At 37.9% G+C, this 20170-nt stretch overlaps 1 protein-coding gene across 2 annotated transcripts in view; it reads left to right on the top strand.

Annotated features, from left to right (window-relative positions):
• LOC308494672 (vascular endothelial growth factor receptor kdr-like) overlaps nucleotides 1–20170 on the top strand; it is a 334242-nt gene that overhangs the window by 26869 nt on the left and 287203 nt on the right. The gene's annotated exons all lie outside the window — the stretch shown is intronic.

Raw genomic sequence — 20170 nt, 5'->3', positions numbered from 1 at the left:
ACTTCTCTGGCGGGAGGGAATATATCAATGAAAATCTTACTCTGGGTAATGCCCATGAAGTTTCTTCCTATATTTTCTTCTAGATATTTTATGGTTTCAGATCTTACATTTAAGTCTTTAAGCCATTTTGAATTTATTTTTGTATATGGTGTAAGGATTGGGTCCAGCTTCATATTCTTGCATGTGTCTGTCCAGGTTTCTCAGCACCACTTATTGAACAGACTATCTTTACCCCATCGTACAGTTTTGCTTCCATTGTTGTAGATTAGATGGGCATATTGGCATGGATTTACTTCTGGACTCTCTATTCTGTTCCATTGATCTATGTGTCTATTTTTATGCCAGTACCATGCTGTTTTGATTACTGTAGCCTTGTAGTATAGTTTGAAGTCAGGTATCGTTATACCTCACACTTTGTTTTTATTTCTCAAGATTGCTGAGGCTATCCGGGGTCTTTTATGGTCCCATATAAATTTTAGGATTATATGATCTATTTCTGTGAAAAACGTCTTTGGTAGTTTGATAGGAATTGCATTGAATATGTATATTGCCTTAGGCAGTATAGACATTTTAACTATATTAATTCTTCCTATCCATGAACATGGAATGTGTTTCCATCTATTTATGTCTCCTTTCATTTCTTTCTTCACTGTCTTATAATTTTCTGAGTACAGGTCTTTTATATATTTGGTTAGATTTATTCCCAGATATTTTATAGTCTTTAGAGCAATTGTAAATGGAATTGTTTTTTAATTTCTCCTTCTCATATTTTATCATTGATATATACAAATGCAAGTGATTTCTGAATATTAATTTTGTATCCTGCTACTTTACTAAATTCATCTATCAGTTCTAATAGTTTCTTGATAGAGTCTTTAGGGTTCTCTCTATATAGTATGATATAATCTGCATATAATGATAATTTTACTTCCTCCTTACCAATTTGGATGCCTTTTATTTCTTTTTCTTGTCTGATTGCTGTGGCTAGAACTTCCAACACTATGTTGAATAGAAGTGGAGAAAGTGGGCAACCATTTCTTGTTCCTGATCTTAGGGGGAATGGTTTTAGCTTTTCCCCATTGAGTATGATGTTAGCTGTGGGTTTGTCATATATGGCCTTTATTATGTTGAGATATGATCCCTCTATTCCCACTTTCTTAAGGGTTTTTATCATAAATCGTTGCTGGATTTTATCAAATGCTTTTTCAGCATCTATTGATATGATCATGTGATATTTATTTTTCATTTTGTTAATGTGGTGTATCACATTAATTGATTTGCGGATGTTGAACCACCCCTGCATACCAGGGATGAATCCCACTTGATCTTGGTGTATGATCTTTTTAATGTATTGCTGAATTGTGTTCGCTAATATTTTGTTGAGAATTTTTGCATCTATGTTCATTAGAGATATCAGCCTGTAGTTTTCTTTTTTGTGTGGTGTCTTTGTCTGCTTTTGTAATCAGGGTGATAGTGGCTTTGTAAAAATTGTTTTTGAGTCTTCCTTCCTTCTGGATTTTGTGGAAGAGCTTGAGGAGAATAGGTGATAATTCTTTTTTGAATGTTTTGAAAAATTCACCTGTAAAGCCATCTGGTCCAGGGCTTTTGTTTGTTGGGAGATTGTTGATTACTGATTCAATATCCCTGGTGGTAATCAGACTGTTCACGTTTTCTTTTTCTTCTTGAGTTAGCCTTGGAAGGTTTTGCGCCTCTAGCAAATTGTCCATTTCTTCCAGATTGTGAAATTTGTTGACATATAGTTGCTCATAGTAATTTCTTAAAATTTTTTGTATTTCTGTGGTGTCTGTTGTCACTTCTCTTCTTTCATTTCTGATTTTATTAATTTGGGTCCTCTCTCTCCTTTTTTAATGAGTCTGGCTAAAGGTTTGTCAATTTTGTTTATCTTCTCTAAGAACCAACTCTTGGATTCATTGATCTTTTGTATTGTTTTTCTGGTTTCTATTTCATTTATTTCTGCTCTGATCCTTATTATCTCCTTTCTTGTGCTCCCTTTGGGCTTATTTTGCTGTTGTTTTTCCAGATCCCTTAAGTGTGAAGATAAACTGTCAATTAGCGATGTTTCTTGTTTCTTTAGGTAGGCCTGCAGTGCTATGAACTTCCCTCTTAGGACTGCTTTCGCAGCATCCCATAGATTTTGGGTCGTCGTGTTCTCATTCTCATTTGTCTTGAGATATCTTTTGATTTCTTCCTTGATCTCCTGCTTGACCCATTCATTATTTAGTAGCATGTCATTTAGCCTCCATGAATTGGTGTGTCTTCCTGTTTTTTTGCTGTAATTCATTTCTAATTTCATAGCACTGTGGTCAGAGAAGACAATTGGTATGATTTCAATTTTCTTAAATTTATCAAGGCTTGTTTTGTGTCCTAACATATGATGTATCCTGGAAAATGTTCCATGTGCACTTGAGAAGAACGTGTATTCTGCAGCATTGGGGTGAAATGCTCTGAAAATATCGATTAAATCCAAGTGGTCCAAAGTATCATTTAAGGCTGTTGTTCCCATATTGATTTGCTGTCTGGAGGACCTGTCCCTTGTTGTCAGAGGTGTGTTGAAGTCCCCTACTATGATAGTGTTACTGTTGATCTCTGTCTTTATGTCCATCAGTACCTATTTTATATATTTCGGTGCTCCTATGTTGGGTGCATAGATGTTTACTAGGGTTATGTCCTCTTGTTGGATTGATCCCTTTATTATTATATAGTGCCCATCTTTTTCTTTTAATATGTTCTTCATTTTAAAGTCTATTTTGTCAGATATAAGTATTGCAACTCCAGCTGTTTTCTCGCTTCCATTTGCATGAAATGTCTTACTCCAACCTTCACTTTCAGCCTGTGTGTGTCTTTTGATCTGAGATGAGTCTCTTGCATACAGCATATACAAGGGTCTTGCTTCCTTATCCACTCAGCCACCCTATGTCTCTTGATTGGAGCATTTAATCCCTTTACATTTAAAGTGATTATTGATAGGTACATAGTTATTGCCATTTTTTAAATTTGTAGTAGATTGTTTTCATCTTTCTTCTATTTACAGAAGTCCTTTTAGTATTTCTTGCAATGCTGGCTTGGCGGTAATAAATTACTTCAGTTTGTTTTTTATGGGAAGCTCTTTATCTCTCCATAAACTTTAAATGATAGCCTTGCTGGATAGAGCAATCTAGGTTGTAGGCCTTTGCGTTCCATCACTTTGAGTATCTCCTGCCACTCCCTCCAGGCCTTCAATGTTTCCGTAGAAAAGTCATTTGATAGTCTTATGGGAGTTCCCTTGTATGTAACCCTCTGTCTTTCTCTTGCTTCTTTTAGGATTCTCTCTTTGTCTTTAAGCTTTGCCATTTTAACTATAATGTGTCTTGGTGTGGGCCTGTTTGGGTTTATGCTGGTTGGAACTCTCTGTACTTCCTGGGCTTGTATGTTGGTTTCCTTCATCAGGTTAGGGAAGTTATATGACATTATTACCTCAAATATATTCTCAATCCCTTGCTTCCTCTCTTCGCCTTCTGGTATTCGTATGATGCACATGTTTTTGCACTTGATGTTATCCCAGAGGTCTCTTAAACCATCTTCATTGTTTTTTATTCTTTTTCTTTCTGTTGTTCTGTTTGGGTGATCTCTGCTAACTTGTCTTCTAAGTCACTGATTCGATTCTCTGCTTCATCTAACCTGCTGGTGATTCCTTCAAGTGAGTTCTTAATTTCGGTAATTGTGTACTTTAGTTCTAACTTGTTGTTCGTTATGATTTCTACATCCTTCTTTAGTTCTAACTGGTTGTTCTTTATGATTTCTATGTCCTTCTTTATGTCTTCTCTAAGCTCCTTAAACATTCTTCTCACCAGTGTTCTGAACTCTGTCTCTGACAGTTTGGTTACCTCTGCTTCATTTGGTTCCAGTTGTGGAGGATTCTTCTGTTCTTTTATTTGGGACATGTTTCTTTGTATCCCCATTCTGACTGACTCTCTGTGTTTGCTTTGATGTATTAGGAAGATCCCCTAGAATTCTTAGTTCTTGCTGGGTTATCTTATGTAGTGTGTGTCCCTTATATTTGAGTTGGACTACTTCGTTCTTCTCCTCTGCATGTGCTCCAAAGGAGGCCCTTTTGTTGTGTATATTGTCCTGTTCAAGAAGAACTTTAATTGCTTTTTGCTTGTGAGTAGGTGGGTTTAACTCCTAGGCTGACTAGTTGTGAGACTTGGCTCTGCCCACCGCAGGGTGTTCTGCTGGGTGAGGGTTGGCCACTTAAATGAGGTTTGGCCTCTATGGGCTCTTGTGCCTTCAGAGAATTTCCTCTGGGTGTGTGACTTGTAGGTCAAACCCGGTAGTACTCTTGTTTGGTCTAGAGTTGGCTTCTGCATATGTTGAATCTTGTGCCTCTTAAGCTGGGCCCTGTTAGGGCAGTTTCAGCACAAATCAAATTACCAAGTACAAGAACAACAACAACAACAAAGAAAAAAAAATTAAGTACATTCACATGTAAAAAACAACTGACAACCCCCACTCAACACAGGCAAAGATATCAAAGAAATAAGGCAGAACAAAGCAAAACAAAATAAACAAACAAGGAAAAAACAAAAACCAAGCAAAAAACAAACAAAAGAAAAAAAGAAAAAAAAGAAAATAAAACAAAAAAGAAAAAAACAACAAAAGAAAAGGAAAAAGAAATAAAGAAAGAAAAGGAAAAAAAATTAAAAGAAAAAGAAGAAAACAAACCGAACCAAATCGAACTAAACCAAACCAAACCAAACCAAACCAAACAAAACAAAACAAACAAAAAAAGAAATGAAAACAAAAAAAGGAAAAAGAAAAAAAGAAAGAAAAGGAAAAAGAAAGAAAAAAGAAAAGAAAAAAAAACAACAACAAAAAAAGCAAAGCAAAACAGGAAGCAGCACCAGTCTTGGCTTAAGCCCACCAAGTAATCTCCAGGTTGTCCTCTGCTGTGCCAAAGAGTCCCCTGCCTATTGCGCATGCAGCGCCAGTCACCTGGTGCCCAGAGGGAATTTGGGAGTGTAGATTTAAATGCGAGGGGCTGAGGGGTCTGGATGACAGTTTTCAGAGAGTCCGTGCAGTTTCTGCCCTTTCCTGCACAAATGCATGCTGAGAGTAGCTCCACCAGCCCTGTGCCCAGTATTCCTGAGTCTTAGGGCCCTTCTTCCGTGGGTGTGTGGGAGGGGGCAGGCGGTAGATTTCTAAGCTGCTAAATGCTGGGACCTGCATCTGCCGCTTACTGCTGAACTCAGGGAGTGCTTCTGCAGTTGCCCTTGCCCTGCCCCAGGCCAGCCAGAAAGGATTGGAGCTGAAGATGGAGGGGTCTTCTCTCTCCCAGGCCAGCCACGTCACACTCCTCCCGCAGGCCCGAAAAGGTGGTGGCTGGGGGTGTAGGAGTCTCCTCTCTCCTCGTCCAGCAAAAATCTTCTCCTCCCAGCCTCTTCCAAAGGTCAGAGCTGGCTGCCAATCTTTCCAGCGCCTGAGCACTGACACCCCTCTGTAATCTGACACTACTCCTCAGTTCAAGTGTCATTTTTAAGTCTCTGGAAGGGCAGCGGTAGGGTTCTAAAAGCGGGGTAAGGGCCCAGGTGTGGCGTCTGTGTTCTTTGTCTGCCCTAGGGCCAAAGAGCTGCCCGCCCAGGCCGGAATCCCTCCCAAATTTTAACCACCATATGTGGGTGTGGCGACAGCTCATTTCACGCTTCAGCCCTTTCTACCAGTCTTGATGTGGCTTCTCCTGTTTATCTTTAGTTATAGGATGGCTATTCAGGTAGACTTCAGGTGATTCTCAATGATGGTTGTTGTGTAATTTAGTTGTAATTTTTATGTGGTAATGGGAAGAGGTGAGCACAACATTTACTGTATTTTGCTGTGCTCCTGTGTACAATGTGTACCCACATTTTTGGCCCAAACTTTCCGGGAAAAAATCTTTCATTTTTACTTTTATTTCAAATTTTTATTTGTTTACATTTAGGTACTTATATATTATATTATAAAAGAATTTTAGCATTTTTCACATATTATGGTACAAGAAATTTTATGTAACAAATAATTACAAAACTCAAGAACAGATATAAGTTACAAAATATTTTATGTACTGGTAACAAATTTACAATATTTATGCATCATAGATGGCCAAGAACTCTTCATCATTGCAAGTTTGTCATAAGTTCAACAAAACTGATTATCATATTCTAGGGTATTATTTTGCATACAGATATCATTATTGATTTCCAGAGTTACACTTTTAACTCATAAGCATGAATAAAAGAATTAAAAACATTTATATAGATACAGAATTAGTAGTACCCATGTATAATATGCATCTTTTTTTCCCCTCACAAATTTGGGCCTAAAAATGCACTTTATACACGGCAACATACAGTACCTACTCCACCATCTTGACTGGAAGCCCAATATATCTTCATACAGGTATTTCGTCTGCAGTAAGTTTCATTTCTTAATAAACTTTACACAGTTATTTGGTTTATTCTTAGTATTTAATACTTTTTCTAACAAGTATAGAGAGTACCTTTTTTCCCCATTACATTTTTCTGATTGGTTATTGCTGGTATAGAGAAAAGCTTCCGGCTTGTTTGTATCAATCCTGTATATGGTCAGCTTACTGATTTCTAATAGCTTTTGCTGAACTTGAATATAGGTCAATAATTATTATCTAGAAGTAGTAGAAGTGTAATTTCTTTGTTTTTAATATTTGTGATTTGTATATTGTTCAAAGTTCAGTTGTAGATGATAGAAACCACCCTAGATATGCTAAGTAGAAAGTCATTTAATACAGTTCACTGAACAATTGTGAAATTGTTGGAAGGTTTGGCAGATTAGACTCTATGTTTGGCCTCAAGGCATTACTTCCAGAATAACTGCCAAGGAAACAGCTACTTTTCTGCTAGGATCAGTAGACTTGGTAATAAGAAATGGCTGCCTCAGTTGCTGGCTGCAGGATCACTCCACTTTAGCTATGCCTGGGGATCAGATCAGGAATCTACCCCCCGGATTGTTGGTTCCAGAGCCATACCATGCCTGCTGGATGCACATCAGCAACATGGATGTCTCACATATTGCTTTATTCTCACTATTTAACTCAGTTCCAAATTCAAATTGTGCACTAGTACAATTGATTGGTGTAATCTAAATAATATATACCATGGCTGCAAAGAGCCTTGGAAATGTAGTTTTTTACTTTCCAGGCTGTAGAGGCACACTGGAAACAAGTTGGGAGTTATGTTAATCTGAAACATTAGCCACACTCCTTACTTTTTTTCTTATTTTCTTCCCGTGATTGGAATCTCTAGTGCAATGTTTTTCAATGTTTCATGATGTTTGCTGTAGATTTATAGTAGATTTCTTTTATTGGGTATAAGAAGTTATTTGTTTGTTTGTTTGCTTTTTTGTTTGTTTCTGTTTTTAGTATTAAGCTATCACGTTGCATTCCTGGTATAAACTATACCAGTTTTATGTCAGGGCCTTATATGTTACTTTAATTCACAGCTTGTTTCAATTTCCTAATGTTTTACTTAGCATTTCCTTTACTTAGCATTTCCTTTTAGTGTAGTAAATAGACTGAAGGCCATTTGTCAACAGTTGGTAATAATACATTTCACCACCCCCACACCAGTCAACATCAACAGGCACCCAAAAAATGGAGAAGAGAATTCTGGGCAAGCTAATGCAGAAGGCTGACTCTACTTGGATAGTGAATTTGAAATCTGATCTCTCTCTTATTACACAGGATTGGTACTGGGAGGAAAGTTTCTCTCTAATCTGTGAGTTGTTTGAGTAGGAACTAGCAATCCTAACATGTGTGCTGTAATATCTCATTGTGGTTTTTACTTGTATATCCCTGATGGTTAGTGATGTAGAGAACCTTTCCATGTACCTGTTGGCCATTTGTATGTCTTCTTTGTAAAAATGTCTATTCAGGTTCTTTGTCCATTTATTTAAATTTACTTTTTTTTATTTAAATTTATTTACTGGGGTGAAAATTGTTAATGAAATTACATAATTTCAGGTGTACAATTCTGTATTACATCAACTATAAATCCCATTGTGTGTTCACCAGCCAGAGTCAGTTCTCCTTCCATCACCATATATTTGATCCCCCTTACCCTCATCTCACTCCCCCCACCCCCCTTACCCTCTGGTAACCACTAAACTATTGTCTGTGTCTATGAGTTTTTGTTTCTCATGTGTTTGTCTTGCTTTTGGTTTATATACCACATATCAGTGAAATCATAGGGTTCTCTGCTTTTTCTGTCTGACTTATTTCGCTTAGCATTATACTCTCAAGATCCATCCATGTTGTCACAAATGTTCCTATATCATCTTTCCTTAACGCCGAATAGTATTCCATTGTGTATATATACCAAAACTTCTTTATCCATTCGTCTATCGAAGGACATTTTGGTTGTTTCCATGTCTTGGCCACCGTAAACAAAGCTGCAATGAACATTGGCGTACACGTGTCTCTATAGAGAAATGCTTTTATATTTTTGGGGTAGATACCCAGGAGAGCGATTGCTGGGTCATATGGTAATTCTATTCGTAATTTCTTGAGGAACCTCCACACTGCCTTCCATAGCGGCTGCACCAGTCTGCATTCCCACCAACAGTGTATTAGGGTTCCTTTTTCTCCACAGCCTCTCCAACACTTGTTGCTATTTGTCTTGTTGATGATAGCCATTCTGACTGGGGTGAGGTGATATCTCATTGTGGTTTTTATTTGCATTTCTCTGATGATTAGTGATGTTGAGCATTTTTTCATATGTCTATTTGCCATTTGTAAGTCCTCTTTGGAGAAATGTCTCTTCAGGTCCTCTGCCCATTTTTCAATTGGGTTGTTTGTTTTTTTGTTGTTGAGTTTCATGAGTTCCTTGTATATTTTGGATATTAGACCCTTATCGAAGGAATTGTTTGCAAAAATCTTCTGCCATTCAGTCGGTTGCCTCTTTATTTTGTCGATGGTTTCTTTTGCTGTGCAGAAACTTTTAAGTTTCATATAGTCCCATTTGTTTATTTTAGCTTTTACTTCCATTGCTTTGGAGTCAAATTCATAAAATGCTCTTTGAACCCAAGGTCCATAAGTTTAGTACCTAAGTTTACTTCTATGCAGTTTATTGTGTCAGGTCTTATGCTTAAATCTTTGATCCATTTTGAATTAATTTTGGTACATGGTGACAGATAACAGTCCAGTTTCATTCTTTTGCACATGGCTATCCAATTCTCCCAGCACCATTTATTGAAGAGGCTGTCTTTCCTCCATTGTATGTTTTTAGCTTCTTTGTCAAAAATTATCTGTCCATATTTATGTGGTTTTATTTCTGGGTTCTCAATTCTATTCCATTGATCTATGTGTCTGTTTTCTGCCAATAGCATGCTGTTTTGATTATTGTAGCCCTGTAGTACAAGCTAAAGTCAGGCAGTGTGATACCTCCAGCATTGTTCTTTTTTCTTAAGATTGCTTTGGCTATTTGGGGTCTTTTGTGGTTCCAAACAAATCTGATGATTTTTTGTTCTATTTCTTTAAAAAATGCCATTGGGATTTTGATGGGGATTGCATTAAATCTGTATATGGCTTTGGGTAATATGGCCATTTTAACTATGTTGATTCTTCTAATCCATGAGCACGGAATGTCTTTCCATTTCTTTGTGTCTTCTTCAATTTCTTTCAAAAATGTCTTATACTTTTCAGCATATAAATCCTTCACATCCTTGGTTAAGTTTATTCCTAGGTATTTTATTCTTTTTGCTGCAATTGCAAAGGGAATTGTTTTTTGTATTTCTTTTTCTGAGATTTCATTGTTAGTATATAAGATGCAATGGACTTTTGTACATTGATTTTGTAGCCAGCAACTTTACTGTATTCATTGATTGTTTCTAATAGCTTTTTGGTGGAGTCTTTAGGGTTTTCTATATATAGCATCACGTCATCTGCAAAGAGTGATATTTTAACTTCTTCATTCCCAATTTGGATGCCTTTTATTTCTTTCTCTTGCCTGATGGCTCTGGCAAGGACTTCCAACACTATGTTGAAAAGCAGAGGTGATAGGGGACAGCCCTGTCGTGTTCCTGAACGTAGAGCAAAGGGCTTCAGTTTTTCACCATTAATTATGAGATTAGCTGAGGGCTTGTCATAGATGGCCTTTTTGTTGTTGATTATATTTCTGTGTGGTGGTATTCTATGATGTTTCCCTCTGTTTCTTTTTTTATTACTGTATATATTTCAGTTCTGGATTTTTTTGAGTGGTTACCCTTAAGATTATGTAAAAGAAAGTTTGATATTTAGAGTATTCCATTTTCTTCAGCACAGTTACTTTCTCCATTCCCATATTCCGGTTCAGGCCTTTACGCTCCCCCTTTTAATGTTTCGGTTGCCACAAGTTGTCCCTGTTGATGGTGGTCGAATAGCCTCCTTTAGTATTTCTTGTAGTGCAGGTCGTGTATTAGAAAATTCCCTCAGCTTCTGTATGTCTGGGAAGGTCTTTATTCCTCCTTCATATCTAAAGGATATCTTTGCTGGATATACTATTCTTGGCTCATGATTTCTCTCTTTCAATAGTTTGAATATTTGGTTCCACTCCCTCCTGGCTTGTAGAGTTTCTGCTGTAAAATCTGATGATAATCCAATGGGCTTTTTTTTGTAGGTTACCGTCTTCTTTTCCCTGGCTGCCTTGAGGATTCTTTCTTTGGTGTTAATTTTAGACAGCTTCAATACAATGTGCCTTTGAGAAGGCCTGTTGGGATTGAGGTAATTAGGTGTTCTATTTGCTTCTTGGATACGAGGATCCAGTTCTGTCCACAAGTTTGGGAAGTTCTCATCGACGATTTGTTTGAATATATTCTCTGTTCCCTTCTCTCTTTCTTCTTCTTCTGGTATGCCCATTATTCTTATATTGCTCTTTCTGATGGAGTCAGAAAGTTCTTGTAGAGTTCTTTCATTTCTTTTAAGTCTCAAGTCTCTTTCTTCTTCCATCTGTGTAATTTCCAGGTTTTTATCTTCGATGTCACTGATTCTTTCCTCTATCTGGTCAACTCTACTACCTAAGCTGTTTATTTCATTCTTAATTTCTTCTATTGAGTTCTTAATCTCCAGAAATTCCATTTAGTTCTTTTTAAAAATTTCAATCTCTTTTGTAAAATGCTCATGGTGTTCTTTGATTGTGTTTCTGAGTTCATTAAATTGCCTTTCTGTGTTTTCTTGCATCTCTTTGAGGTTTTTCAGAAATGCAATCTTGAATTCTCTATCATTTAAGTCACATATTTCCATATCTTTAAGTTCCTTTTCTGGAGACTTTTCACTTTCTCTCTGAGCTGTCTTGTTGCCTTGGTTATTCATGGCAATTACTGATTTATTATTTGTCTTCCTAGACATCTACAGGAGTGGCTTCTGCAATAGGTTGATAGGAAGAGGTCTTTCTTTTGTTTTCCAATACTTGTTGGAAAAATGTTTTATTTTCTCTCTGACTGCAGCCTTTTTTTTCTCTCTGACACAGTAGTGCTATATTTTCTCTGCACTATTCCAGCTTCTCACACAATGGGGGGATTCCCTAGGAGACGGGTCTCTCCTCTCTTAACAGTTCACCTGGGTCATAGGGCACCACGTCCCTGTAGGGGTGCGGAGAGCTTTTGAAGTTCCAAAGCTCTTTCTGCACCCGATTCAGAGCCTGTATGTTTCAGCAGTTCTGTTTTCTCCTGCAGGGATCCGCCCAGATAGGTGGGGCCAGGGGCGGGGTGAGTTGTGAGAGGTGGCCCAGAGCAATGGCGGCAACCACCACCATAGCCGGTCCTGCTTCCACAGCTTTCTCCCCTTTGCCGGAACTAGTTGAGCTGCGAATCTGTTTTTGCGGTCCACAGTTCTCAGAACAGCAGAAATCCTGTACTTTTGATCTGACTGCTACTTTATCACTTCTAGCACCGGGCAGGTGGGTGTAGGGTGAGCTCTGGGAGGGTAGGGAGGGGCGGCTAGTCTCAGTGCCTAAGGCTTACATTCTCTGCTCGGCAGTGGGGGCTTAAACCACAGTTTTCAGCCTTCTTCCCTCAGTCTTTGCTGCGAGGTGTCTGCCGGGAGCGTTGGGTTCAGCCGTGTTATATGCTGCCCCCTCAGCCCTGTGGGCAGTAAGCGGAGCCCTAGCAGTCCGAGTCCTTCCCTCTCCCGCAGCTGCGGTAGTTCAGGGATGCAGCGAGCTCGGAGCACTGAGGTAGGTTTGCGTCCTGCGCCCGGGCAGCTTCGTCCCTGCACTTCTCCTTTCCCTCCTCCCCCGCTCGTGCGATTCGCCCACCTGGAGGTGAATTCAGTAGTGGACCTCTTCGTCTTGCCTGTGTGCTGTGCAGGGAGTCCTCTGTGGAGTTATTGTTGTCCGATTAGTTGTAAATTCCAGGAGAGCTTTACAGAGGCTCACCTCACGCCGCCATTTTGATCCGGAATCCTTAAATTTACTTTTTTAAAAAGAATTTTAAAATAATGTTTATTACTTATGTTAAAATAATGCATATTAATTGTATGAACTTTTAAAAATAAAGTAATTTACCACCATGGATCATGCACTATATACAATTTTTGTGTATTTTTCCAGATTTTTTCTTGTGACTATATACAATGTTACATATGAAGTACAAATAATATTGTATTTTAATATAATTATATTTTCACTTTTTATTATCTCATCAACATTTCCCCATTCCATTAAATATTTTCTACAACATGATTTTTATTGAATTGATATTAATTCATTTGTTCAATTAATATTTATTATGGAGTCTACATAACAAATATAAGTGAACCATATTTTATTTAATGAGATATTATTGTTAGACATTTCAATTATTTCATTGTTTAGCTGTTATGAATAAGGTTCACATAAATCCTTAATTTTCTTTCTGACAACTTTCTTAGGATAGATCCTAGAATTGGAAATCCTGGATCTGATTATATATGTATTTTCAAGACTTTTAATACTTTTTGTCAAATTGAACTTTAGAAAGAATACATCATTTTTTCTGTGCACTGCATGAGACAGCCATCTTACCCCATACTTGCCAGCATTAAATATTATCCTTTGGAAAAGCTTTATAAATTTGAAAGGCAAAAATATATGTTACCTTCACTTGTGTTGCTATGTCTCTTCAATTTGCACTAATATCACACCATTTAAATATTGTCTATTAAAAATAAATTTTAGTATCTAGTTAAATCCCCCAACTCTTGTTACTTTGCTTTAAAAAGTAACTTATGTGTCTTAGCCATTTATTCTGCCAAATCAACTTCAAAAATGTCTACTTCCTTTAATTTATAAATTACTTTGAAAGGGATTCGACAGATTTACAATATTGGGACTTACCATCCAGGAGCATAATACACATCTCTAAATTTTCAAGATATCTTTTATTTTTCTTAGAAAAGTTTTGTAGTTCACCTCACATATATTCTGAACATTCTTGTTTTGATTTTATTTATTTGTAGGTATTTCATAGTTCTATTATGATTGTGAATCAAATATGTTTTTGTTAATTTGGAACTCATTTGTGCTGGTGTGTGTGTGTGTGTGTGTGTGTGTGTGTGTGTGTTTAGATATATATGACAGAGAGAGAGGAGCCATGCTTTATATTACTTTCAGGTGTACAAAACAACATAATGATTAGACATTTACACCCCTCACAAAGTCATAACCCTGCCCAAGTCTACTACCCCTCTGACATCATATATAGCGATTACAAAACCATTGACTACATTCCCTATGCAGTACTTTACATCCATGACTACAAACACATACACACACACACTGTCAGACAATTAAGTTTGCAGATTTGTTGCAACGATGTTGCTAACCTTTTTTGACATCAGAGGGATTATTCATTATGAATTTGTACCAACTGGACAAACAGTTAACCAAGTTTACTATTTGGAAGTGCTGAAAAGGCTGCGTGTAAAAGTTAGATGACCTGAACTTTTTGCCAACACATGGCTCTAGCATCACGAGAATGCACCAGCGCACACAGCATTGTCTGGGAGGGAGTTTGTAGCCAGTAAACAAATAACTATTAGAACACCCTCCCTACTCACCTGATTTGTCACCCAATGACTTCTTTCTTTACCTGAAGATAAAGGAGATATTGAAAGGAAGACATTTTGATGACATTCAGGGAATCAAGAGTAATATGATGACAGCTCTGATGGCCATTCCAGAAAGAGTTCCAAAATTACTTTGAAAGGTAGACTAGGCACTGGCTGGAAGTGTATAGCTTCCCAAGGGCAGTACATCAAAGGTGACTGTAGTGATATTCAACAATTAGGTATGTAGCACATTTTCTAGAATGAATTGTCCAACCTGATACATATATATTATACTTATAGTTAATATACTTATAGTTGACATTCAACATTATTATACATCAACTTCAGGTGTAGAGTGCAGTGGTCAGGCATCTACACAATCTATGAAATGATCCCCTCAATAAGTCCAGTACCCATCTGGCATCTTACATAATTTTTACAACATTATTGATTATGTTCTCCATACTGTATTTCACTTCCCTGTGACGATTTCGTGACTACCAATTTGTACTATCTAATCCCTTCATCTTCTCTCCATTCCCCAAACCCCCTCCCTTCTAGCAACCATCAATTTTTTTCTCTGTATCTCTGAGTCTATTTCTGTTTTGTTTGCTCATTTATTCTGTTCTTTAGATTCCACACATAAGTGAGATCATATGGTATTTTTCTTTCTCAGCCTGACTTATTTCTTTTTTCTTTTTTTCTTTTTTTTTGGATGTATGTATTTATAATGTAGAAACCATGTTATCTTGAAAAGCCTGACTTATTTCACTTAGCATATCCTCTAGGTCCATCCATGTTGTTGCAAATGGTAAGATTTCTTTCTTTTTTGTGGCAGAGTAATATTCCATCGTATGAGTATAAATGTACCACAATTTCCTTATCCAGTCGCCTATTGATGGGCATTTCAGTTGTTTCCATATCTTGGCTATTGTGAATTGTGCTGCAATAAACATAGGGGTGCACATTTTTTTTGAATTAATGTTTTGGATTTCTTTGGATAAATACCCCTGAGTGGAATTGCTGGGTCCTTCTTTGTTGTTATAGCCTTTGTTTTAAAGTCTATTTTGTCTGATATAAGTATTGCTACACCAGATTTTTTTTCATTTTCATTTTCCTGATATATCTCTTTGTATCCTTTTACCTTCAGTCTCTGTGTATCTTTCAATTTGAAGTGAGTCTCTTGTAGGCAGCCTATGTATGGATCTTGTTTTCTTATCCATTCAGCAACCCTATCTTATGATTGAAGCATTTAAGCCACTTATATTTAAAGTAATTTTTGATAGATATTTAGTTATTGCCATTTTATTATTCATATTTTTGACCTTTTGCTTTTTTTTCATCTTGAAGAAGTTGCTCTAAGATTCCTGTAATACTGGTTTGGTGGTAATGAACTCCTTTATATTTCTCTTGTTTGGGAAGCTTTTTTTCTGTCCTTCAATTCTCCTTCGATTCTGAATGACAGCTTTGGTGGGTATAGCAATCTTGGTTGTAGATACTTGCTTTTCATCACTTTGACTATACTCTGCCAATCCCTTCTGGCCTGCAAAGTTTCTGTTGAGAAGTCAACTGACAGTCTTACGGGAGCTGCCTTGTAAGTAATTAACTGCTTTCCTCTTGCTGCTTTTAAGATTCTTTATTTGTCGTTTACCTTTGGCATTTTAATTATGATATTTTTTGGTTGTGGGCCCGTTTGGGTTCATTTTGTTTGGGACTCTGCACTTCCTGGGATTGTATGGCTATTTCCATCACTAGGTTAGTGAAGTTTTCAATCATAATTTTTTCAAATTGGTTCTCAGTCCCTTGCTATCTGGCTGTCTCTCTTTTCCTTCTGGTACCCTTATGATGCAAGTGTGGGTACACTTGACCTTGTCCCAAAAGCCCCTTAAACTACCCTCGTTTTTGGATTATATTTTACTTTTGTGGTTTTGATCAGGTGTTTTTTGTTACCTTATCTTCTAAATTCCTGATTCAGTCTTCTGCTTCATCTAATCTATTATTGATTCCCTCTAATGTATTCTTCATATTTGTTACTGTGTTGTTTACGTCTCACTAGTCTTTTTTTATGTTTTCTGTCTCCATTTTTATGATTCCCATCTCTTTGTTGAAGCTCTCACTGAGATCTTTGATTAGCCTTATAACTAGTATTTTGATCTCTACATCTCATTTTGTCTCCATTTTGTTTAGTTCTTTTTCCAGACGTTTGTTCTGTTCTTTCAATGGGGACACGTTTCTTTGTCTCCTCATTTTGGCTGCCTCCTTGTGTTTGATTCTATGTATTAGGTAGAAGTGTTATGTCTTTTGATCTTAGTATAGTGACCTTATGTAGTAGGTGTCCTGTGGGGCCCAGTGTCTCATGTTCCTGGTTCACCTGAGCTGGGTGCTCCAGGTGTGTCCCTTGTGTGGGTTGTGTGTACCCTCCTGTATCAGTTCAGTCTTGGTTGCTGTTTGCATGCCAATGAGTGGGATTGACCCTCAGGCTGATTGGTTTTGAGGACTGGCCATGACTACAGTGGAGGAGCTGTTGTGCAGGGTCTGACCCCAAGGAGCAGGATTTGTTTCAGCAGGGCTTTGATGCCTGCTCAGTTTCCCTTTGCGTGTGTCATTTTTGGAGGTGGACAGATGATGCTTCGGTTTGGTCCAAAGCTGGCCACTGGTGTGCCAGCCCCAGGACCTACTGGGAAGGGCCCTATTGCAGGCTAAGTTCAGTTGCAGTTTGTGTTCTGCCTGGGGCCACCTGGCAGGAGACACAAAGCAATCTGTATAGGGTTTGGAGTTGCCTCAAGAGGCCAAGCCATGAACTGAAGCCAGCTGCTGCTAGTGCCTGGCTTGGGGCTGCTCATCAAGTGGTATGATATACACCAAAGCCAGATGCTGCTTGTTTGAGTTTTGTGAGCCTTTGAGAGATTTTAGGAATGTCTGCAGGATGAACCAAGATAGGCTGTTTGTATGGAAAAGCTACTGGAAGCAGCTTGGGTCTGCCGGAAAGTTGGGTGGGATGGAGTCTCAGGGAATCACCAGGGCAGAGTGAAGAGGGTTATCCAGATTGATATTGACTCAGATACGGCGGCCACCCATGTCTGCACACAGGGAAGGGTGTGAAAAATAAACAATGCATTCTGCCAGTACTTCTGTCTCAGAGAGAGCTGCCCCTCCAGCCCTTGTCCTAAGCCAGACAATTCAGTTTCAACTTGAATATGTCCTTGGTGCCTTTCTTTCTTTTAAAATTTATTGGGGTGAAAATTGTTAGTGAAATTATATAGATTTCAGGTGTACAATTCTGTATTACATCATCTATAAATCCCATTGTGTGTTGACCACCCAGAGTCAGTTCTCCTTCCATCACCACATATTTGATCCCCCTTCCCCTCATCTCCCACCCCCACCCCCTTACCCTTTGGTAACGACTAAACTATTGTCTGTGTCTTTGAGTTTTTGTTTTTCATTTGTTTGTCTTGTTCTTTCGTTGTTTTTGGTTTATATATCACATATCAGTGAAATCATATGGTTCTCTATTTTTTCTGTCTGACTTATTTCGCTTAGCATTATACTCTCAAGATCCATCCATGTTGTCACAAATGTTCCTATATCATCTTTTCTTACCACTGTATAGTATTCCATTGTGTATATATACCACAACTTCTTTATCCATTCATCTATCGAAGGACATTTTGGTTGTTTCCATGTCTTGGCCACCATAAACAAAGCTGCAATGGACATTGGAGCACACGTGTCTTTATAAATGTTTTCAGATTTTTTTGGTAGATACCCACGAGAGGGATTGCTGGGTCATATGGTAATTCTATTCGTAATTTTTTGAGGAACCTCCACACTGCCTTTCATAATGGCTGCTTTGGTGCCTTTCAAGATGCTGTCCCAGTACTGGAACCAGAGCAAGTGAGTCAGTCAGGGAGTAAGTCTGTGCACAGGCCCTTTAAGAGGAATGCCTGGGTCTCACTCAGCCACAGTCTCTGCTAGTTTTCACAGCCTGAAGTCATGGGGACTTTTCTTTCTGGAACCAGAACCCTGGGCTGGTGGACCTTCTGTGGGGCTAGGACCCCTTGCTCTTCCGGGGACAACCTCTGTAGCCAATATATCCCTCTCAATTTTTAACTGTCAGATGCCAGTGTGGGAACAGCCCGTTCTACATCTCTGTCTCTCCTACTAACCTCGACATGACTTTTTCTGTATGTCCTTAGTTGTAGAACTTCAGTTTATCTAGACTTTAGGTGATTCTCAATGATGGTTGTTCTGCAGTTTAGTTGTAATTTTGATGTGGTGTTGGGATCAGTGTGTACAGCATTTACCTACTCTGCCATTTTGAGCTGACATCCTATTTTGTTTTTTAAAGAATAAATTTGTGTTTTTTTAATCCAATAATTTTTGGTACATTTTTTTACAACCACATCCTCCTTTCTTTTATTGTCTTCATTTTATTTTATTTCACCCTATCCTCCCCACCCCAACCCCTTTGGCAACCATCAACTTGCTCTCTATAGCTATGGGTTCGTTTCTGTTTTATTTTCAACAAACCACTTTAAGTCCCCTCCTGGCTCTGATATGCTGTTTTTCCAGGAGCGTATTTCTGTTAACAGATGCTTCTTCTTCCTGATGCCATCCTCTAAGACTCTAGTAATGCAAACAATACAAAACTCCACTCAGACTGGCTTTAAGCAATAAAGTACATTTATGGATTTATAGTTCTAGAATGTTTTAGTAGGTGTTGGTTGATTTGCTTCTTTTGCTTAATGATGTCATTGAATATATAGTTTCTTTTGTCTCTTCCCACTATCTCTTGAAATGTAAGCTCCATCCTTAGTCTGGACCCCCCCTCATGGTCCCACATGGCTGTCAAAATCTCTTGAACCAGCATTTCCTCACCCACGATTAAGATGAGAGAGAACTTCTGTCTTAGAATTTTAAGGAAGAGTCCTGAAATTCATCCTGACAGGGCCAGCTTACAGATTATATATTTACCTCAAACAATAACAGTGGTCAGAGAAATGGAATGGGCCAATTGTTTTAATTCAATCAGTGCTTACTTCTAGAACTTGGAAGGTAGGGTTGAGTTCATTTTCTCTCGAAGTCCATGTACTGTTTCGCAGACAAAGGAAAATGCCTTAAGGGAAATGTGGTTCTTGTTAGGAAGAGAGGAGGATGCAATGGGTGTTGGGAGGACAATCAACAATTGCCCACTATGTGATGTGCTAAAGCTTCCGAGGACATCTTCTGTCACAAATTTGCCTTTGGGAGGATCAAGCAATATACTACCTAGAGTTGAGCTTCAAATAGTCTTCCTTGACAAACTAGGGAAATGAAAACTCATCACCCACACATTAAGCACACATTCTAAATGGTTTCTTAAATGGGCATAGGTTTATATCTTTTCAGTTTTGATATCTTAGAATAGGATAACTGTGGGGTTAAGAAGGGCTATCCAAAGCCTACAAATCCATCTCATTCTGGGAGCTTGAGTGGCAGTGGTAATGGTATATAAAGGGGTGCAACTCTGATTTCCTGGCTCTACCACTATGCAAATGATTTCTGTGTTTTTGCATCCATGCTTATTTTTATGTATTGTTGACTTAATAAAAGTATAGCATCTTCAAAGAATCAGAAAGGATGGGTCTGTTCCTTTCTGTGTCCATCCTGATTTAGGTCTCTTTTTCCTTCTCATTTGTAAATTGTGGCATAATTTTGTTAACGTTGGAAGGCAACCAGATACAGTGGAAAAAGCATTGTAGTAAACGCAGGTTGTATTCTGTTGTTAACTAACTGTGTGTGTAACCTTAATTTGTATATTCTCCTCTCTTGGCCTCAGTGTCTCCACCTGTAAAATAAATAGATTGGACAATATGGTCTCTAAGGATCTCTCTGGCTCTTTCATTTTAAGTATAAGAACAAAAAACATATTAACAAATTACTTATGTAAATCTTCACAGCTACTTGAACAAACTGTTATACTTTTTAGTGTAAGTAACTGTCCTTTTCCATCCCAAGACGTGTTTATTTATTTTTTTAAGATAAAGAGAATTATACATTTTATTATGTCTATAATTTGTATCTACCAATCTTATTTACCAGCAAAATTACACACACGCAGAC

Source organism: Rhinolophus hipposideros (assembly GCF_964194185.1).
Source record: "Rhinolophus hipposideros genome assembly, chromosome: X".
NCBI classification, from domain to species: domain Eukaryota; kingdom Metazoa; phylum Chordata; class Mammalia; order Chiroptera; family Rhinolophidae; genus Rhinolophus; species Rhinolophus hipposideros.
The sequence above is the reverse complement of the archived record's forward strand: the minus strand, read 5'-3'. Positions and strand labels throughout refer to the sequence as shown.